Source organism: Stegastes partitus, unplaced genomic scaffold (genome assembly GCF_000690725.1).
Source record: "Stegastes partitus isolate 25-593 unplaced genomic scaffold, Stegastes_partitus-1.0.2 Scaffold404, whole genome shotgun sequence".
Taxonomy (NCBI): domain Eukaryota; kingdom Metazoa; phylum Chordata; class Actinopteri; family Pomacentridae; genus Stegastes; species Stegastes partitus.
In genome coordinates, this window is record NW_007578135.1 from 140,627 (window position 1) to 154,401 (window position 13,775).

Consider the following 13,775-nt stretch of genomic DNA (forward strand, 5'->3'; position numbering starts at 1 on the left):
TGGTAAATTGTGTTTTCAGCATCACTCTTCTCATGAAATATGTCCTCGCGCAAACTGGCATTGATCGAGGCAGTCAATGGCCATCGATTTGCTTCTTTTTTTTTTTAGTTTGGCGTCTCTATTCTTGTGGGAAAGGTTAGTGGAGTAGATGGAGGGATGGAATGACAAACGTTCCCAAACTCCTCTTAATGCACGCTATTCTCTGGGAATAACATCAGGCCAGTTAATACAGGCCTTGAGTGCCATTGTCCGCATGAGCGGGAAAACTGGGCCAATTCATTCATTCATAGGTAGACAGATCAATAAGACAGCTTCCAAAACAAACCAGTGGAGAGGTTCCTTTATTCCTCTTGAGTGGGGCCTATTCACAGAGGTCCCTTCTCCATAGAGCGGCGTAGAGCTCCGATTCAGCCAGGGGAGCAAAGACCCCCACCCCTCCATCCCGAACACAGTCAGAAGAACTGAGAAGCTTCTGAAGGGGTGATGCTATAATAGTGGGCTTTCTGTCCAACACACAAGGGTGATCCCATCCTCATGCTGATTGTGAGAAGCAGCAGCCATGCTTACATGATTGACCTGACCTTGTACCATGAATGGCCTAAAAGAGAGCACTTTACATTGCTTGGACTCGCCCTGACCTATTTTTATCTTCTTTTTTTTTTCTCCAACATTTTTTACTTTCCTTACAACGATACCTTCAAATTATAAACCCGATAAGAAAAACAGAAAAAGGTTCCCCGCTGAACTGAGTGCCAATTACAGATTGGTTGACTGAGATCAGCATGTAGCAATCATCTTAAATGTAATACATGCAATTATCATCTTTTCATTACCATGACAACAGCTGAAAAGGTAGCACAAAAACATTTAAGCGTCTTTATGTGCCGCATGCAAGCGTGCTTTTTGAAAAACTGACATTTCAGAAAAAAGGAGATGATAGTTATAAAGTTTATTCAGCACATAACGAAAATTGCTTTTAAATTCCACAAAGCGTCACATTTTCTTTAAAAGAAACGTGTAATAACACAAATCAAGATGGAAACAACATTTTTTTTTAAATTATTATTGACAAGGGAGGTAAAAGCAGATTATTGAAAGATAGTAAATACAGGAACAATTCGCATTTTTTTCCCGAGCTTTCTTTGAATAGCAAAAAAATCAAGACAAACTGTATTCAGAAGGTGCCGTTTAATAATGAACAGTGAAAAATTGAAGCAAATTGTCTACACCAGAGATTTTGTTTGAATCATGTCAGAAAATCATCACGGGTTAAGTGCATCATCCAGTGTCAATATGCTTTTTCTCCCCCCCTCCCTGTTGACAAGAAGCCTTTTGTAATACACATAAAAAATTAAGATGCAGTCACCATTTAAGTTGTAACACTGGACGACTTTGTCCACGTTCCCCCAACGGCGCACACACACTGATTGTCACCATCCTTCACGTGTAATCATTGTTTTTTGACGAAGCTTTCACCACATCATTTTTAGTTAAACTTTCACCACTTACTAGTGCAGAGCAAGAAAAAAAAAATGGAGACGGGGGGGCAGAAAAAAAAAAAAAAGGAAAACTGTGATAAGCCTCTCACCATGTAAACTACATTTAAATCTTGTCATGGTTAAAATTTGAGGTCCGCTGCCTTGTGCTGGAAATATGAAATGGCTGACTGCCCTCGTGGTAATCGCCACTGCTCTTACATTAATTCATCTCAGACGAACATTGTTCCTTTGGGGTTTCCATGCTTCATTGTTGTAGGCCTTTAATTAGCAGCCTCCTGATAGACACTGTACCACAGACACACAGGCACAGTATAGCTGCTTCAAAAGTGTGTACGAGTGTGTGTGTGTGTGTGCATATACACATGCATTATGGGCTTAAATGAATTGCTTCTCTTTGAATCTTAATATAAAATATCAGTGATGTTTCCCCCCTTTTTTCAGTTAACACAGTTTATTTTTAGTGTTATTATTTCTGATACGGATTTACGATATATCTGAGAATTAAAACGCATTGTGGCGAGAGTGCAGCTCATCATTCAAGCGTCTTCAGGATCACTGCTCTGCCCAGTAGTAATTTCAGATCAGCTTTTTCTTAAGAGGAGCTACAAGATATATTATTACGAATTAACTCACATTGTGTCATAAAATTGCATTTTAATTCAGTTTTACAGTCTTCCAGAGAGGACAAAGTGAATTTCATATTTCACGTCTTGTATATGTAATCCACGCGTTGCTGGAAAAACTGCTTAGTTAAAGATTAATGGTGTACTCCAAATTAATTTGCAAAAGCTTAACGTTTGGTGTCGGGAAAAACTAGAGCATTAAGCTCACAGAAACCTGAAATATCTTTCAAGGAATTAATTAAAATGAATTATATATTTGAAAAAAAAAAAAAAATCTCTGTGTCCCTTAATGCAAATTCTACTGTAGATGGCTCCTAAACAATAAAAACCAACAGAGTGGGCTGCCCTCTAGTGCCACCAACTGAGTGTGACAGTGTGTGGAGGAGGAGGGGGGAGAACACTGCTTGTTTTGAGCATTAGCAGAATGCCTGCTATTCAGCGCCGTCCAATCAGAGAGCACCTTGGTAACTCGTTCATACATCCAGCGGAACAAGGTGGCGAATGCAAATGCTCCGAGATCAAGGTTTCTCCTTGGCAATGGTGCAGCACTTGTTTCTCTCCTTTCATGTCCAAATGATGATGGTGATAATACGAGGGGAGGACAGGCCTCAGACTGAGCCAAAGGGGGGGAATGAGCATCGATGAGATCTTTGATATGGAATGCTGCATCATATGATATTAGTGTCATTCATGCAGCACTTTGATTGACAGTTTATTAGAAAAATTGTGAGAAATGCACCATAGTCTTCATCCATTTTTCATGTTTGAGTTGCTGACACTTTGATGCACTTTGGCGAACGTGGTCCTCAAACTGGGACAAAGGAGCCGCAGTCTACATCACATTTTTCTTCTCAGGGATTTTCTCCTTTCTACTCCAATAAAAAGAATTAACACAGTAAAGAAACATTCCCCCCCCTCCCCCTATCCATAATTGCTTTCTTTGTGGTTCAACACTCGCAAATGCATTTATACAAACACGCACATACCGTACACACAAACTGAAACCTGCATCATTTTGCTCCACGGACCCTGTTGTTCTGCGTGCCTCGGGTCGAACGCAGTTAATTTTCGGCGTTATATTTTATTAGGATGATGATGCACATTGCATTCACGGAGCACTTCAACCTCCAGGTCCTCCCACGCATTGCTGTAAAGCCAGCCTATGTTCCTAATTAAGACAATGTAACTCGCCGCTGTTTTCAGGAACTGTGAAAGTGATTGGAATGAAGTCTGCAAATTCTGAACATTGCTCTGGATAAAGGCAGAAATGTATTTTAAGCCCGTCAATTAGCTGGTACCTTAAATACGATGAGCGGCTTCTGCGTGGTTTCCTTCCAGATCAGTTCAGATCATATTCACGAACATGCACTCTGTATGAAGGGATATTTGGAGTAGAAAAATAGACATGTCTGAACAATTTTAAAAGCATTTACAATCACAGAGCGCTGGCTTGTGTTGAATTTTCATGGCATATTGTGGGATATTAAAAGAATTTCAACAACGATATCTATCTGACTGTATCTGGGGTTTGCTATTTCACTTTAATTATTCTACAGTGATCCTCGGTCTGCTGAATTTGACCTGAAACAAAAAGCATTCATCACACTATGTATGTATTCAATTTAATTACTTGGAAGCTGTTCCCACCGCGTGCTTCTAAAACAAACTCCAGCAAGCCTTTTGCTATCTTCTTCAATATCGGATTTTGTTCGCAGATTCTCACGTACGAGGTCATTTGAATAGAATCTCGTCAATCCTCCGAGCAAAATCTCACAAACATCGCTGTGTTCAGGAAGTAAATTTGTTGTTTGATCCTGTTTGGTCTGTGAGAAGGTCACACATTGATACCCTGTTGCTTCAAACGCCCGCTGACCTCTCGCCGCGAGGAGGTCGGAAGGTCACCGGAGTCCTTTTAGAGCGGTCCCGAGGGGGAAACTGGCCCCCTGAACGCCGGGCCGCCCCCCCCTCAGCCTCTCTCGGTTGCAGAACACATACCGAAGCTCCAGCATCCTTTACCACTCTGTCTGCTGTGGAGACAAGGGAGTGTGAACTTACAAGAGAAATAGCTGTTTGTGACTGAGACATGGAATACATATTTATGCTGTATATGCATCAAGAGAGGATGTTTTTGCACAAAGATGTTTGCAAAATTATTTGTGTGTGTGTGTGTATGTGTGTGTTTTTTCCTCCCCTTTCTTAAGCCAGCACCATATACACTCATGAGACTACCTATGGGGGAGGTAAAAAATGAAAAGCGAACTTTTTTTTCATCCCGCAATATTTCACTCAAGAATATGAAAAAGGAACAGCTATAGAAAAAGAAAAAAAGGTAGCACACTTTCATCATTATCAATTTTGTTTCTAATGAAAGATTGAAAATTATATATCACTTTTAGCACATTAGGAGGAGAATGTAACATAAAAATGCTCAATTTCTTTTGAAGGTATTTCTTTTATTATTCCTACAAAAAGACTATTATCTGGTAGTGGTGAATGCATATTAAGCAAGAAAAGCAACTATCATTCATCTTCTACAATGCATAGCTGTAAATTATGGCATTATCTCTGCTGCCATAGAGGGAAGAAGTGGAGAAGAAAAGAAAAGGCTGAGGTGGAGATGAGGGAGGGTGTTGAAAATAAAGAAAATGGTGTTGGGAAAAAAAAAAAGGACAAACCCTTGCACACACACACACACACACACACACACACCCTTCAGCATGAAGTCAATGAGAAAGATTATGCTTGGCCTTATCCAGTAGGGCCTGTCAGATTTATTTCCAACATCAAGGGACTCTCTGCTCTCTCCAGCCCCATCCATCAGTGCCCTGTCTGGGTCTCTGTGTGGTCAGAGTTGTGGACGAAGGCTCGGAGGCTGGAGGAGGTGTGTGTGTGTATTTGCGAGTATGATGGGATGGGATGGGATGGGATGGGATTGGAGGGGGGGGGGGGGGGGCATCTAAAACAGGAGTGGTTGCCAGGGCACACAGGCCCGTGGCATTCTGCACTGTCTGGCATCCCAGTGTGCAATAGGAGCACTAGTCACCAGTGGAGGTGAAAAGCACTGTCACAGAGATGAAAGGGGGCTTCCCCCCGTCCTCTGATCTGTGAGAGAAAAATGAAAAAGACAGACGAATATGGGGAGAGAGCGAGGCAGAGAGCTAGAGAGAGTTTTAGAGAGCGTAAAATCGCTCTCACTGTATTTCATGTCAATATGTCTCACATTTGAAATCCTTATTATAGATTGGGTGTGGAAAAAAGGGATGTGCTTTCATTGTTCAGGGACATGTCTCGTCACACACACACGAATATTCACACACACACACACACACACACGCTATCCTCCTTGCCCAGGCGCCTGTGCCACACCACCCACCTCTGTCGTTCTGCAATGTGTAACCTAGCAACTATTTAATTAAAATAGCATCAGCAAGGATAGAGGCTTTTTTTTTTTTTTCCTCCCTTGCCAGGATTTCCTCCAATCTCAATGCTTTTCAGCACCCCATGAATCAAAAGTGACGCCATGTCTGCCACTCTATTGTAGCCCTCACATCCCCTCCTTTGTTTCTGCATTTGGTTATTTCCACAAAACTAGCTTGCTTCGTTGACACTCGATTGGTAGAAAGTACCTGATGTCATATATCTAGTGTGCCGGCACTATATCTGTGCTTTAACTGGCCAGAGATTTAATGCGGGACATTATTATGCCACAGAGTTGTACAAACAAGGCCATCACCTCTCTGTCCTTCAGAGTAGTCTATCAGGAATAATAGAATGCCTCCTCTTCAAGCCCTCCTCTTCCTCCTCCTGCTCTTCTTCTACCCCCCGTGCCTCCTTTTCTCTTTGTATGCCAAATCACAGCACCCCCTGTTTCGACCTAAAAAGAGGCGCCTCTTACCATGCTCTACATGTGTGCCAAGCTCGGGCAATGCGGAGCAATTAGAGGAAATGTGAAGCAGCTCTTCATGTCAGCGTACATCACACTCACTGTCACTCAAACCACATCCATGACTCCTCGTCTCTGAGAAACAAACAATGGAGCAATATTCTGGTTCATGGCTGTCAAAACAGAAGGCCCCGATCTCTATTTCTCTCTCCCTTGCTGTGTCTTTTTCCTCTCTCTCGTGCTCTCTCTGCGGCTAATGGATACCCTGATGTGTCATAGAGCAGTGAAGTTATCTGTCCTTTTCGTGATTTTCTGTAATGTAACGTTCCGTATAGTGCAGGTGCAGCAGAAGGATAGACATAGCTCTTTTCACTTGCTCTCCAAAGGAGGACCTCTGTCATTACTTAAGAAGCAATGCAGTGGTAGTCATGGTAAATGGCTTTAATGATCCCACCTGCAAATTGGTACATTATAGGGTTGACCTCCATCACAGTTACATTTATGCTTTCCACCAAAAAAAAAAAAAAAAAAGATAAATTTCCACCTCTTACATCCCCCTTTCCCCCTCTTTTCTCTCTCTCTCTCACACACACACACTATTTCCATTTCTGCAAAACCACAAAACGGCTCCAGACACCGCAATTCAAACACAGGCGTTTAAGACCGGCGAAAAAGGAAAGAGTTAAGAAACGTATAAGGATAAAACCACACATGCACTTCTGTGTAATAGTCACTGAGAAAATCACTTTAAACCCAATTTAAGGGGTGACTGTCATTGAACCATTTTGCATGATCTTTTCAATGTAATGTATCAATGAGTGATAATCCTCTTGACTTGAAGAATATATTCAAATTGAGCATGTGTCTGACTGACTTCAATAGCACTGGAAGTCAAGCAGGTCTGGATCTGTGCACATTCGCTTCAAATGCTGGTTTTAAAAAGTTATAGATTTTTAGAAGCTTTTTAAATTTTCGATTTAAAAAAAAAATGACATTACGTGTTTTGAATGCTGAATTAATCACTGTTACAAAGATAAAAGAAAACAATTACGTCACTAGGAGTGATACACGTTAATGAAATGATAATGTTTTCCAGGGCAAATGTAAAACACTCACACATTTGCATGAATGTACACGCACAGTATGTATGGCTAAGATTAATTCTGTAATCATCTGAATTCGCCACTGCCTATAGCCTATATAGCCTATGTAAATCTCCGAGAATGTGTGTTCACACAGCGATTTGCATAATGGCACATGATTTTGACAGGCAGGACGAGAGAGAGGGACCCCTTGACATTTTTATAATGGCACTTTACAGGGTGGACAAGGTTGGGGGTAGGGTGGTATATGGGGGGCGGCACTAGTGGAACAAAATATAGGGACTTCTAGTGTATCTCGCACTCATGAAGTAAGGCACTGACCTATAGAACGTTCTGTTATTCAGCACGCTGTTTCACAAGGGGCCAGCTGCCTCGAAAATGGACGGAACAAAAAAAAAAAGAAAACGCAGATATAATGTTTGACTGAACGTCTTTTTTATTTTTAAATAAAACTTATATTGTACCTGCTGTCACTTTTACTGCATTATTTCAGCAAATCTAAAAACCCTTGACTTTATTTGTTGATGTTGTGCACAAGACAAGGCTCCACAACACATGTCCAAAGAGGCTGTTTAAAATTGTATATGAGTTGACTGACGGAGGAAAGTAGAGCATCTTTCATTAGTGAATCACCTCCGTACTGGGTCACGTCCAGTGAGATGTTCATTTTGATGCTCGAGAAAATAGTTCTAATTCTTCAAAAATGACAATTTCACATTCACTTCTCTCACAGACTGCAAGCACAGAGCATTTAACCTAATTATTCTCAGCTCCCATTGTGGAAATAATATTTCATGTGTCGATAAGGAATTTTACAACAAACCTCCACTTATGTGTTTTTTCCTCCTGGGTTACATCAGTCAAATTGAATCTAGCAAACATGTCCCTTGTCAATACCAATGAGATTGATAGAGTCCCAAATCACAGAATGGGGCATGTATGGCTGACACAGAGGTCTGTGGGAGAGGCCACCAGCAAATTAAAAGGTCACAGACTATGATGGTTGTCCCATTGCCCTGACACACGCCCCTATGTCTGCTCTGAGTGACACGTGCAACAATGCAGTGTTTTTTATCTTACCCAAACAGCTCAGACAATGCTGCGGCCTCGGGCCATATGCCGTGCTTATGGTCATCCACAAGTCCCCCCATCTTTTGGTCCGTGGGAACGCGGGGTAGACAGAAAGGGATGTCTGGAGTGAAGCTCTTAACACATCTCCAAATGGTAATTTTTTCTCATATAGTCTGGGACATGACAGACACAAGAGCGCCGATAAACAGCAGTGAATGTGACGTGGGGAGTGGAGAGAAAGTGAATCAGACAGGATTGTTTCCATCACACAATGATCGAGGCGGTGCCTGTTGCGGCTGTGGAAGTCATTTAGATTCTTTGCATGAATAAATAATGCTAGAGAAGGGAAAATAAAACTGATTAATTAGTGGTCTTGATCAGTTTTAATAAAATATAAAGAATCTACACACTTTGGGGGTTTATAACTACCGCAGCGTCGAAAGTAGCCCTTGTGTGTTTGAAGCTGAAAAGCATCTTATTACTGAGCAGAAAGATGATGTTGGAGGTAGTCTGGAGGCTGAGTCTTGACTCCAGGTACTTTCCAACAAATTATCTCCACACTATTCCTAGATGCATCTGCTGTGCTCTGCCCTCTTGAGCCCCTATTTTTAAACCTGGTCGCACATCCGTCTCACTCCATGCTTCAAATCCCTGTCATCCTGACATGCATACACACTCTCACACGTACACAGACACCTCATTAAAATGCATAAAAACCCCTCACTCACTCACTCACTCACACACACACACACACACACCCCTGACACATGCATTAATTAGCACGCTGGTAACAAGCTAGCCTCTCCATTCACACCCTGAGCCTCTTTCATTAGCATGACAGTGGCTAGCAGCGGCCAGGGGCCCATAGGCTGCAAGGTTCTCTCCTCAGGGCCCCTGATTAAAGGGAGAACCCCTAGGACGCAAAGCTCCCAATTCCTTTCATCATTGCACCCATGCAGAGTCTCTTGGATGATCCCTGGACCGCAAACTGTCAAGTATACCTGTTTCTTTGGGCCCGACCCCCATCCCATCTCTTTGACTCTCTCCTCCATCTCTCCATCCTCCATCCTTCCTCAACTCATTCGGACCCATTACAATGTACTTTCTTCCATCTAAGTCTAATTGTTGCCTCACCTCCTATCTCTCTACAGACCCTTATGTGCTTTTTTTTTGGTATAGCTCCTAATATATGTATGCAAAAAGAGGGGGCCTGGCTGGTGTCGGTCTTCTCCTTGCACAAAGATGCAGATCACACAGGCGTACCATTTCAGGTTGGCTTTTGGATTCACAATGGCAGCCCCAGGTGACCTGGAGAAGAGTGCTCATTCTATGAGGGCTTATCCTTATTTCTCACTCCTATAGAAACCACCTTTCCCCTTCTCAGTGGTGAAAGATCCGGACAGCCTCACACCTGACGCACAGGGTGGCTATCATCTCCAGGTCTTGCCCATCAGGGTCTCCCCATCCAGCCTGGATTTCAAGGCAAAACGTCTCATTAGCCGTGGTCCTTGAAAGAAGGGCACTCAATTTCAAATTCAGTTACACATTCCCTTTGAATGGAACTGGAAGGCAAAGAAGAAGAAGAGAGAGAGGACGGAGAGAAAGAAGGCATGGGAGACAGTTTCAGTCGAAGGCTGAGGCCTTGGACCCAGAGGGAGGGAGAGCAGAGAGGGGAATAAGGTCTGCTGAGGCAGCCATAATTTCACGCCATCATTACCTCTATGGGCTGGAGATTTATGCTAATGCCATTTCAAGGAAGGAGTGCTGGACAAAACGGGTTTAGAGGGTCAAAAGGAGCTGTGTAGTTGCATGTCAGTATCTGGTTTTCAATTTGTTCAGTTTGTATTGTAGATTCTTTTAATTTAATTCCCACACTAATTCACAGTTGATTAAAGTAATTCCAATTTCTGCTCTTCTTTGGTGTGATGCCTGATCCCTTTTTGTAAGATTATGAACAAAAGCAGGCTGGGAGTTTTATTGGGAGCTGGTCACACCTCTATCACTAATGTCCTAAAAATGCTGGAGACTGCATTCCATGAGATACAGCACTTTACCAAAGCGCACTCCTAACATCTATTTCATCACCCCAATGACACTGCATTTCTCAAGCCTTTCAAAACTCCATCATAGCTTCGCACCAGTCTAGGCAGAGGTGAAAATCAGATTTGGCCCTGTCCTCTTCCCCTGCAGAGCTGAGAACCCAGGTGGATGTCTTGCTAAGCTCCACGGTGGACCAGCATTGCTCTGAGCTGAGTGGTGTAACATTTGTGATCTGGACCCCAGAAAGCTCCTGGACAGCCTCCTGGAGTTCAAGAACGCAGGACAGAGAACCTTGCAGAGTGGCAACCGCATACACCGCTGTCAGTCACTAATGATGGTTGTATGGCAGCAGCTACATGCAGCAGGGGGCGAGCTGACTTTCTCCTAACGAGGAACTGTCACAGAGAGACAGGTCAGGGGTGTGAGAGCTGGGCAGATATCGTAACATAGCACATCACACACAGATGAAGAAAATGTCATCGTCTGCCCCTTCAGCCAGAGCGGAACTAATAATTAGGATTAGTTGATGTTATTAAAACGAGACAGGGGTGCTGGTATCCTGCAGGGTTTCGTGGTTAATGACCACCCCTCAACAACACACAACAGCACAGAGGTTGCAGTGCAATAATGTGGGAATCGACTGGCGCCGACCTTTTCAGTGATTTCTCATTCTGACCTATCGATTATGATATCTATTGATCTACCTTTCTGCTGTGTTCTGTTGCAACTGTGGACATCAGAGATGAGATCAGTGATTGAGGGTTGCACCATGGTGAGATCGAAGGCGGTAGATGGATAGTTATCATGAAGACCACCTGTCACTCCTCCAGCCTTCCTCAAGAACCTCATCAGAACTCTCGATAAACGCCACAGGAGGTCAGGCCATGATAGTAATAAAGCAGTTGAAAGGAGAGGGACACAGACACACAAAGCGATAGGATATGAAAGGTTTCACATCAAGTGGTAAAAGCATCTATGATGGTATAAATTGAATGCAATTTTTCCACCGTCTAAATTTAGCAGATTAGCACCACCTTAGCAGTACTGGATGATTAGATGATTTTGATCAGGCACCTACAAGATGAGCTTCAAAAACTAGAAACTGTGTGTTGCGACGTGCTTCTGGGGATCCGTCACATTACAGGAAGCTGCACATAAGGCAGTGGTGTTCACTAGGCCGACAGAAGAGGCGTGCTAACGACAGAAGATGTCAGACATACAGGAGAGTTTCTCAGAACACTACGCTCACATGCTCATACGTAGGGCTGGAACTGCTATTTGTCAACTCTAAAAGTTGCTAAAGCACCAGCGCTCAGCAGAAGAACACATTTAGGGCAAACCTTGGAGAGTTAATTTTTCCCAAAAAACCTACTTCAAATATTTAAAGAACACAGCAGAACGTCAGATAATTTCCTTTGATGTTTATTTTAAGTGGTACGATTTCTATGCACCTACAGAACAAAGCTATTCATGTCAGCCTGTGTCCTTGAATTCATTTGTCAAATGAAATTTGATTGCTTGTCATGGGGCCTGAATTGAGCACTATGGATGTCTGCATGACATTTGGCTTCTCTATAAGTATGTTTTACTTACTATATTTCTCAGCTTTTGCGCAACCAACTGTCAATCAAGATAAGGCTGTACATTAAGTAGATGATTTGATTTTCAGGCAAGAGAGTGCTCTTCACCTCCAGACACTGATACAAATTTGTGAAAGTGTGCATACTTTAATATAATGGCTGTCAAAAGTCAATTTCTCCCTCCTTAAGCCATCTCTCATTGCTGCAAATTGAACTGTGCCACACAGATACAGAGTGCAGAAAGAGCCCCGCACATATGGTGAGAGCTAGGAGGAAACTGTGGCGCTGCACCAGCCAGCTGCTGTCTGTTAGCAGTACGGGAGGGTGAGCACTTGTGCCCTACGGCACACTGCAGGGGCTAAAACGTTCCTCCACATCTACGCAGGCAGCTAAGAGACTGGAGGCATACACGGGATTACATCCTGTGCTATTGCCCTAGGCAGTCACCAGGAGAGGCCCTCACTCATACGGCAGAACCACACACAAATACATGCAACGTAGAGGCAGTGAGGTGAAATCACATAAATGCTCGCTAATATGCTCAAATTGCCAAAAAAAAAGTGAACTTAGTGTGTATTTTGTTTTTCTTAAACACACACCCGTGCATCATAATAAAGCATCCATCTTCTGGTTTCTTTTGGTCATTAATGAAAAACTTGATGCGAGCCTCTTTTCCTGAGGCAGTCAGCAGGTTGCTAAATAAAAGAAACTCTCAGAGGAAGCAATGAGTGTGTGAGGTTTAAAGAGGCTTATTTTCATCTGAGGAACACTTGATGCAAAGTTCAAACAGTTACTTAAATATTGCAAAATCTATGTAATCAAGTGTCAAATTAGGGAATCGTTATCTGCAACACAAAAAAACTATGTTTGCTGTCTGTGTTGCAATGCCGAAGGTGACATATCTACCGCCCTTATCAGTTAGAGAAACTCAACCCTCTCTCTCTCACACACACACACACACATTAATACAGGCCCTTACACACACACACACACACACACACACACACACTTACACACACCCAGCAGGATCTCTGTGGTGAACAGATGAAAGTATCTTGCCTGCACTCTTCTTGACATTGTGCAGGAGGACCCAGGGGGTGTTCTCAACAGTCTGGTACATATACAACGCTCCCCAGATAAACACACACACACACACACACACGCACACACACACACTCACTTAGACTCAAAGTAATGTGTGCTACATATTCAAGAAAAAGTCACTCAGTAAGTACCAAAAGGTCATATAAGGGCAAAAATGTGCTCCAGTTACCAGCTCAGTCTGGAGAGAAAATTCATTTCGATATTTTAAACATATAATCATTATGTAAGAAAGAGTTCCCAGCACACAATAAGATTAAAATCTTGCGTAAAGTTTAAATTTTTTTGGCTGTGATTTCAGGTACAGTTCAATATTGCACATCTTTGAAATGAATCCTCATTCTGGTTTAGGTTAGTTTATGCTTCACCTTACACCTTTTGATGTGTTCTCATCCCGGCTCAAAGAGAGATATAAAAAGAAATGTCAGAAACATTTCTCTTACTCTTTCAACCCTTGTGCCCATTAACAGTTAGTGCTTGGAGTAATTGTGATTTGAATGTAACCCCAAATCTGTTTAATGAGAGCAATGATCCATAGAGGGAGCACAGGTAAAGTGCTTTTAACGAGAGGGCCCTTATTTTACCAGCCAGAGAGGAGCAGAGAGGAGCGGAGCTGCTATTTCGCATTCAGCTTCAAAGCAGCGCTTCAAATTGTGCCGACGAGACTTCATTTCCTCTTATCTGAGAGTGTATAGGTCCTCCAGAGTGAGAGTGCGCAGAGTGAAAATGTGAGGGGATGGTGGGTGAAGATGTATAGAGCACACAGCACCACAGCGAGACGGAAAGACTCAAATTAGCTGAATATGAGAAATGGAGGGAGTTGTTAGACATTACAACTGCATGCTCAGGAGTGTGGGCTCTACAGTTATGTCCTC